The sequence below is a fragment of the Artibeus jamaicensis genome, unplaced genomic scaffold, assembly GCF_021234435.1.
Source record: "Artibeus jamaicensis isolate MK-2021 breed Jamaican fruit bat unplaced genomic scaffold, CSHL_Jam_final contig_402, whole genome shotgun sequence".
NCBI lineage: Eukaryota > Metazoa > Chordata > Mammalia > Chiroptera > Phyllostomidae > Artibeus > Artibeus jamaicensis.
This window is the reverse complement of record NW_026521818.1, coordinates 4,552,845-4,562,457: the sequence shown is the minus strand read 5'-3', so window position 1 is coordinate 4,562,457 and position 9,613 is coordinate 4,552,845. Positions and strand designations below refer to the sequence as shown.

The 9,613-nt window shown below is 43.8% G+C and overlaps 1 long non-coding RNA gene across 2 annotated transcripts; it reads left to right on the top strand.

Annotated features, from left to right (window-relative positions):
- Positions 1-3,689: 3,689 nt before the first annotated feature.
- LOC119065131 (uncharacterized) lies at positions 3,690-8,356 on the top strand. Of its 2 annotated transcripts, XR_005085548.2 has the most exons (5): positions 3,690-3,827; positions 4,423-4,612; positions 5,521-5,644; positions 5,897-6,167; positions 7,788-8,356. It is a non-coding gene; the product is annotated as an uncharacterized LOC119065131 (long non-coding RNA). The 2 variants fall into 2 exon arrangements; XR_005085549.2 differs by lacking the exon at positions 4,423-4,612.
- The last annotated feature ends 1,257 nt before the right edge of the window (positions 8,357-9,613 follow it).

Here is a 9,613-nt window from a genome sequence, read left to right as displayed (position 1 = left end):
CTTTATTTTGTGGCCATACTCAGTCATTTCTTTCAACATCCTGATTATAAGTGTTTTGAACTCTTCATCTGGTATGTTGGCTATCTCTTTGTGGCTTAGTTCTTTTTCTGGAGCTTTGGTCTGTTCTTTCATTTGGGCCAGATTTCTTTGTCTCAGTGCACCTGTTACATTGTAAGGAGTAGAGCCACAGGTATTCACCAGGGCAGGGCAACCCACTTGGCTGCATTGTGGCACCGAATGTGGGGGAAGGGTCAGAGCGGCAACAATGCTTGCTGGGCTCTCGGTTGGCTTTCAGTCACTTCCCCCACTACCCACAGGCAAATTGAGCCCATCGGGTGCTGATTCCCAGGTGAGTAGGCTTGTGTACATTCTAGGACCCCAGGGGCCCCTCCAACGAACTCTACTGTGAGACTGGCAGTTTCTCCCCTCACCATTGCAACCCCCACAGATTTTGACAACCAAGGGTTTTGAAGTTCTCTTTTGCTATCCTGGAGACCTAGGTTGTGTGGTCTGTCTCACTCCCCAGTTTATCCATATGCAAGTATGTGACCACCCAATCTGCAGTCACTGCCTTGCCTTGTGTCCCCTCCACCCTGACTGCCTGTCTCCACCCTTTCTACCAGTCTGGATGGATGTTTCTTCTTTAACTCCTTGGTTGTCTGGAAGTTCTGGGTTTTTGTGTTTAAATTGGTTTTTATCCATCTTTTGGCTGTGTGAGGAAGCAAAGCATATCTGCCTACACCTCCACCTTGGTTGCAAGCCAATATTTTCTGGAGTAGATTTTTAAGGGTATTGGTTTTAAGGACAAAATTGATTCACTGCTGCAAGAAATCAGTATGGACAGTTGTAGTCAAAGAAGTCTTCCTGGAAGAGGTAGTAGTTGATACAGGCGATGAAGGGATGAGAAAATTCCAAATATGATAAGAAACTAGGACGGTATTATGAATTAGAAACATCACAAACACAGGTTTATAGGTTAGAATACATGTAGTTTTCATAACACTGACTAGTGGAGAAAAGAGCCATTAGAGGAAGGATGGGGTTAACATGCAGAGAAATTTGAGAGCCAAGCAACAGAGCTTATGCATTTAATAGTCACCAATATGGAGTACTTTAGGGATCTACATGTAGGATTTGTTCTAAGTACGGTGTCTACAGCTCCCAGGATGTTCCAGGCTTTCTCAAACCCCTGCACCTTCAAATACACTATTCCCCGAGCCAGGAATGCTACTTCTGACCTCGCTTTCTTTATCTTCAGTGTTCATCTCTGGCAGCACGGCCATGGATACTTTCTTGATACGTTCCCTTTACCCAGCATTAGGTTCCTGTTCTCTCATACACATAAGATATCTTGGGCTTCTTTCTAGCATAGAATTTACCAAACTAGGTTGTGATTATGTTTAGTTGTAAACTCTTCAAGAAGAAGGGCTTTGACACATTTATCTTTTTGCTCCATAATCTAGCACAATGCTTATTTCATAGATGTACTCAATTAATATTTGAATAAATTGGTTAATATCTTAATTATGAATGGAAGAATTATAAATATGTATAATTTTATATTTTTAATATTTGTAGGTGAATATTACTCACTTGGGCTAAAAACGTTATTATTTCGATGCCTCTTGGCTTTAGAATATTTCCCATGAGAAAAAAAAACAAATTACATTGGGTAACAACATAAAAGAACTGGCAATAATACATGAAATTAGTGATATCAATTATGAAAGGTAAGTCAAAGTTCTGTTTGTTCTGCAACTGTGCAAAACTCAAAGCCTTTTTATCTATTGAAAAGAAAAATTATGAGCATGCCATCAATCATGCCATCTGCGATGAATGTATTCTTTAAAAAGAAAAGCATTTAAAATTCCCTATAAAAGCTGAGTGGACAGGCAATATAAACACAAAAAACAACAAGCAAATAAACAAGTGAAATATAGCAAGGGCATGAAGAAACAAAGAACCAACAAATCACAGGGTGGGTATAATGACCATTAGGTGTGTGGCCAGTAGTCCTACCTGGGAGGAAGATGCGCAACACTAGCCTCAGACCCTGAGGAAGAAGAGCATTCCAGGCAGAAGCACTGCCCTCTGCAAATGCCCCAGGGTGGGTAAAGGATAGGAATGCTCAAGAAACCACAAGGTCATGTGTAAGCGGAAGACGTGACTGAGGAAGGGAGCAGCATGGCAAGAAATCACAGAGGTGGACGGAGCCACAGCAGGCAGAGCTCTCAGACCTTACGGAAGAGTCTACACCTTTTCCTAGGAACATGAGACGCCATAAAAGGGTTCCACATCAACAGCGTGATCATATACTGAGCACTTCCTGTGTGCTGACATTGTGCAAAGGAAGGAATGCAAGAGCAGTGCTCTGAAGGCAGCCTGTCTGGGTTCAAATCTTTGCTCTGCCTCTTGCCAGCCATGTGACCTTGGGCGACTCACTTAATCTTCCAGGCCCATCAGAGGATTGTGTGAAGACTGAATTAGCGAAGTAATGAGAACAGGGCCTGACCTCCAGTAAGTGCTTCCTGCATGCTTTAATGAAAGGTCAGAGTTTTGCAACACACTTCAATCTTAAGTCTCTCCCCTTCCTTCCACGGCCCTACATGATCTGACTGCTCCAACCTCATTTCCCATGACTCTCCAGTATCACTGGGCTCCCAGCCATTTCCCCACAACACCAAACCTATTCTAGTCTCAGGGTTTTCTTTGTCATTCTGGGGTTTGTTCCCATGGCTCCTCTGTGTCTCCTAGATGCCCCTCGCCAGGCCTTCCAATGCTCTTTCTACAGCTGCACCTTCCGTCACTCATCTACTCACCCCACCCCCTCCTGCTTCTCCCACGGCTTGGCCTGGACACTATGTTTCTGTGTTGACTTGTTTACTGTCTGTGCTCTCCCTCAAGACAGGGACTTTATTTTTGCACTGATGGCCTCACTACCCAGAAAAAAAAAAAAACAGTTGAATGAATAAACGAATAAACAATGTTTGCCCTCATTTAATATTCACAAAACTGTAAGTGCATTCTCGTGACATGGGTGAGGAAACAAAGGCTGAGCGAGGAAAAGAAGGAAATGATCGGGCCCAGGTGGGCTGTGTCCCCTCCTGTGGTCTTAATCACAAGAGCAGTCCCGTCTGCGCTGGGCTCCATACCTCCCACCTCCAACCCCAGACGACCGAATGAAGGGACACCTGCACCAGCCCAGCAGTTGGCACCTCCTGGCAGGGAAAGGCAAAGCCCTCCCGGGGCGCCTCTGCCGCCTTGCACACCGCCCCAGAGTGAAGTCCGCGTCTGAGGACCACTCCTCAGTCACATCAGTGTCAGCTGAGCCACCGCTTTCTCCCCACACCCAGTGATCTTTTTTCTTATTTTTTTTTTCTGGGAGAACTCAAAGATGCAGGCCACATCAGCATGAGGGACTTGTGAATAGATAATCTCCTTTGATGCCTTTCCCCAGCTGCCTACATTCATCAATAAAAAGGCTACCTCATTCTGCCAAAAACCTCTTGGTGGTACCTGACCTTCTGTGGTTTGATCTTTTCTCAGCCTGTCTTTGCAATTCCCTCAAGCTTGGTTTTCCTTTCAGTGCCTGGAATACTGATTTACTTTGAAAAAGCACCATCATCTGTGTCTTCTCTGCTCCATAAGTTAATCAATAACTCAGTCCAGCCCAGCAGTGGATCAAATAATATTCCTCTTCTGCTCCCCCCAGCCCCCCACCTCTGCCTCACCCTGAGTTTTGAGCACATCGAGCTCCAGTGCCTGGGAAGGGCAACATACACCAGGAAGCAGAAAGGCACAAGATCAGTCAATCTGCAGAAAGTAAGGTAAACCTCTCTCGGCTCTTTCAAAAGGAAATGCAGAAAAAGGTGAAGCCGCTTCCTCTCCTCCCCTCCCCCGCTTCCACGGAACCCAGAATCCCCTGCGAGGAGATGTGATAGCTAGACACTTTCCACCCCAGCTGAAGAAACTATTTCAGGCTCCATCTCCCACTTACTTTTCCAAGGCTGTAATCTATGGGCTCACCACACTTTTCATTACACTGGTTTCAAACCCAAGAATTTCCCTCTCTGTTCACCCGCTGTTGGTTCATGACTAAAGCAGCCACTTTACGTTTTGAGGTATTAATTTAAGTAGATTTCCTGCCTGTGCTTTCCCCTTTTCTTCCCTCATCAAAGCAGGTAGCCAGCTCTTTGATTCATTGCCTTAGGGCAGCTATGTGGCAGAGTGCAAAACAGGAAGCCTGCTAGATTTTCTGGTTTGCGTTTCCTTCGCTTTAAACCCACTGAGGAGGGTTTGACAGAAGACACAGAGGGGCTTGGAGAAGTGGCGAGTGCAGGGGGGGATTCCCCTGTGCTGGGGGAGGAGAGAGAGCTGGGGGTGCTCGGAGCAGTAGCAGAGCTCCCTGGTTTTGCTGTGTAGTAGTGCCTTAGGACACAAAGAGATGATGGTTCTGAGGGTCCCCTCCCACGCAAGAGGAGGGGACCCTCAGCACAGAGGGTCCTGGCTTCGTCAAACCTGCCCATGCCTCATGTGATGTGAAAACAGACAACCAGCAGATGTCCAGAGACACTGAGCGTTTGGATAGTGAAGATGCCAACAGTGAGCACAGGTGACTTAAAATTAGAGACACTTCTTTTTTGAAGGCATCACATAAGCCCTCCCCACACCCCAGGGCTTGGTGCTGTCCCATGAGGGAGAAGGAGCTCAAATGATAGAGATGGAATGTGATACCAATTAGTTAGGACTGGGCACTCGGAGTCCTAAATCAAGATGCTCTTCAGAAAACAAAAGGATGTTTCTTCTACAGCAGAGTGTATTGGAATGAGATTCCAATACAGCTTTAGACTGTCCTCCCAATTTTCCATATGCTTTCCCCCAGATGCTATCCCTTAAGGCCACCTGAGACACGGGTCAGACCCCAGGCATTGCCGGCAACTGGCACCGTGATTCCACGCCCAAGCTCGGCTGGAGAGCTCACTGCTGCTCACCTGCTGGGGAGCAGGGGCTGTCTTTAGACAGATATCTTAATTCACTAAGGTTTACCATGTTAAATAGTTCATTTTTCATTTTCTTCATGTCACAGAACCTTGAATCAATCCTCCCCAGAACTCAGTTAATCATGTCTCCCAAGAGGAAAAGCTCACAGTTACCCAAATCCTTCTTTCTCCTCCATGTGGAATCACTTTCCTGGGAATTGTGTGTTGGAAATATCATTCCGATCTCTCCCCTCCTCTGCCCCACAGCCACAGTCCTATTCAGAACTGTGCTAATCTCTGCTAAAATTATCTTAATTAAGACACTATGGCAGACATCTAGGATGAATATCCAATAGCAAGGAGGTAAAGAACCATGTATTTTCCTACCCAATGTATTTTATCACCCTAACATAGAATCAGTAAGTTCTAATATATAAATATTAGATTATAATTGGGATGCATTCTCTTAAAAAAAAAAGCCTTAAATTTGGTATGAGTCTCTATTTTACTATTTTCTAATCTGCATTTGTTACCTTTGCAGGTAACGGGGTTTGGACATTGTTTTGTCTAAATGTTAACATTATTTGAGGCGAAGCCAGCATGGTCAAAATACCCAGCCTGTCAAGCAGCCTTTCACCTCCATTCGGCTTGGGAAGCCAGCCAAGGTCAATAGTTGCTATCTGGTAAAGTCAAAGTCTTTCTAATTAATGCTACAACAATCACAGATTTGCGAGAATGCTGTCCACCCCCTGCCCCCTGCAAAAAGGGGATGCTAGAATTGAGACGGTTATTCTTTCTCAGTGAAATTGCATATGATCATAAAACTTGCCAGAATTGTGTATTTTTTTACAGCATTATGGCAGCCAGGAAAAAAGAATTTCTTTCAGTGGATGTAAATTCCTTACATTATATTTCAGAAATGTGAAGATGGTAGCCTTTGGTGACTAACAACAGGAAACTTGGATGGAAGTAGTGAGAACCCATAAAACATGACACTACCATTGAGCAGACATGGGAGCGTAGGAATGCTGGCAAGCCTCAGAGCCCGCATCCTCCAACCACGAAAAAGAGACCAGGCGTCTCCTGCCAGAAGAGAACAAGGAAGGAAAGCAGCTGTTTCACTGAGAGCCCCATGCCTCCGCTCCTCCAAGCTTAGGCGTAACAAATGATACTTTCAATATTCGCAAGGTGAGGAAGCTAACTAATGCATTCCCGAAATGAGTCTTTACCTGTAAGTCATTTGCTGTGTGTATGCTGTTGCAAGAAGGTGGCAAAACAGATTTTTTTGAATTTTACATAGATTCCCCACTGCAGATATAACTGAATCAACTTTCTGTTGATTCTTCATAGCTACAATAGTTTGCACTTGTCAGTACATTCTTTTCCCTGGTTTGTGCTCACATCCTTGTCATCCTAACAGATGTTTTAACCAATGTTCTATTTTGTGTAACTCTGGAGCTACAGATTCATGGGCTTCACTTAGGACATGCTGCTGATGAACTAGCTGCTCTCCTGCGTGGGGCCCGTGGCCGGACATCCAGCAGCCACACAAGCCATTGCATTCTAACCTATTATCCCCAGTACCTCCATTCCCATCCATGCAATTAACCCCCAGGCCCTGCAGTCGGTGTTTTCAAAGAGGCTTCTGTGATTTTACTTCACCCTGTGCTACCTGAAGCAGAACTCATTATCTTAAAGTTTCATCATCTAAAACTTGCAGATATATGTTAGTTGTCTGTTTGTTTATTTAGACTAAGTGTTTTAGGCAATGGGGCATCTGCTGAGTAAGTGCTTTCACGTGGAGAAGTTCTGCAGCTCATGCATTCCATTTCCTTAACGAAAATGGATTCTTTGAAGGTGGGAAAAAACGGTTTTGAGAATAAAAAGATGAGGATACTGGGTATGCTAAGGATCAGAGAGTGCAGTGTTACCTACGAGGAAAACCACGGCTCCTCCCTCTCCCTCTCACAGTCCCCTCTCCCTGCTTTCTTAATTTTAGCTCTTGAAATCAAGTATCTTCTAATACTTTTTCAGAGTGTCCTAGGCTTCTACGACCAGGAGAAGAATGACCCTGGTCAGAAACTTGGCAGAATTTGAAAAAGTACATATAAATCAAGCCAAACATTTTTGATTAAAAAATAAATAAAGATAAATTGATTGGTATACAAATGATAGCTAGAAATGGATTCATTAGCATAGGCAAAACTGCAAGGATATATTCCAAAATGTTAGCAATACTTATCACTGAGCAGTATATTATCATATCTTATAATCTTATTTATGTTTCTTTAAAAAAGACCTTATTTTTAAAGCATTTTAGGTTCACAGCAAAATTGAAAGGAAGGTGCAGAGACTTCCCATACACAGAGCCCCTGCCCTAACACACACATAGCTTCCCTCCTTACCCACACCCCACCAGTGACACATTTGGTACAACTGATGAACCTACATGACACATTATAACCATTCGAAGACCATAGATCACTGTAGGATTTACACTTGCTGTTGCCATTCTATGGACAGGACAAGCCTGCAATGACATATTACCCTAACCCTGGTACACAGAGTATTTCACTGCCCTAAAAATCCTCTGTGCTCCACCTACTATGCCCCCATATTCTATAATTTTCCAGTTTTTTTACAATGAGAAACTGTACTTTTCAATGAGAAACAAAATGTTTGTGTTAAAATAATGCTGAATTGGTCTAAGAAACTTTGAAAACCAAGAGGCTGGATTAGATTCTCTGGACTTCTTACATAGTTACTTAAAAGAGAGAATGTTGAAACTGTCTCAACTCTTCGGTGTAGGTCCAGAACTGGGCAACATCACTCCTGCTGTGTTGTATTAGACAAAGCCTGCGCAAGTCAGCCCAGACTCAAGAGTATGGAGGCGAAGACACTGCCTGTCAGTGGGGCAGTAGAGGAATCTATGCCTGGAGGCAGGGAAGAACTTGAAGGAAGCTAGTTTTCACGACAAGCTACCGTACACTCGCAGATGAATCTGATAAGGAAAGAAAGAGGCAAAAATATCCCCACATTGGCTTCTACGTGATTCTTCCGAGGAACTCTGGAAAGAAAGTTATGCTTTGGGGTTGTCCCAACCTAAGGGAATATGGCCAGACTTTTATGTTTTCACATCAAAAAGGCCAACAAGGAGGGTAAACCAAATTTAAAAATAAACAAAACTAGCCCTGGCTGGTGTGGCTCAGTGAACTGAGTGCCAGCCTGTGAACCAAAGGGTTACCGGTTTGATTCCCAGTCAGGGCACATGCCTGGGTTACAGGCCAGGTCCCCGGTGGGGGTGTATGAGAGGCAACCACACATTGATATTTATCTCCTCTTTCTCCCTCCCTTCCCTGTTTTTAAAAATAAATAAATAAAAGCTTTAAAAATATATTAAATTAAAAAATAAAAATAAAACACCAAAAGAATGTTTCCAACGAATATATGTAAATAGGCAATAAGCACATAAAAAATTGTTTCACATCATTAGTCATCAAGAAAATGTAAATTAAAACCACAATAAGATCCCATGTCATAGTCACTAAGATGGTGAGAATAAAAAAGTAAGGTAATAGTGTTGGCGAGGATGTGGAGAAATCAGAGCCATCACACAATACTGGTGGGAATCTAAATGATGCAGGCACTTTGGAAAAATGGCCTAGTACTTCCTCAAACTATGAAAAAGAGTTTCTTTATAACCCAGCCAATCCTACCCCTCCCTGGGTGTATACCTAAGAGAAATGAAAACATACGTCTACTCAAAAACACCTGGTGGATGTTTATAACAGCATTGTTCATAGCAGCCAAAAGGTAGAAATGACCCGAATGCCCACCAGCATATGAATAAAAAAAAGAAAAATGCAGAACAGCCACATAAAGAAATGGTATTTAGCCACCGAAAGGAATGAAGCAGTGGTACATGCCACCCATGAACAAACCTTGAAGACATTATGCTAAGTGAAAGAATCTCGTTTCAAGATACCATGTATGATCCAATTTATAGAAAATGTCTAGAATAGGCAAATCTATAGAGACCGAAAGTTGATGAGCAATGGCTTAGGGCTGGGGTGAAGACTGCGGGGACGGAGGGGCGATTGCTAACAGTTGGAGGGGTTCTCTTTGAGGTAACAACAATGTTCTAGAACAGACTGCAATGACAGCCGCACACATCCGTCAGTACACTGACAACCATCGTACTGTACATTTAAATGGGTGAAGTACCTGGTATGTGAATTATGGCTTCATGAAATTCTTTTTAGACAAACACTGGTCAAAATTAATTCTTTAAAAAAACAGGAGGGTAATGTACATTCCAGGCTGCTTCCAGGTCTCTGCAGTGGGGGCAAAGGGGCTGGAGTAGCACAGCAGTGGTCGTTTAAAAGAACAATTACCATAGCTGGTCCTCGGAAACACAGTGAAGGTACAGGCACAGAGAGGGGAGGAGATTCACAGAAATGGTAAAAAGAGACCTCAGGGTAGCAAACTGCATCAGCCTGAAGCACGCGCCATTTCTTAACCCATCACTGTGACCAGGAAGATACGAAATGCTGGGGTATTGTCCACGACTGTGTCCCACACCCACCCCCAAACCAAGCTAAGGATGGGGAGGTCTGGGCCTTCAGTGGAAAAGT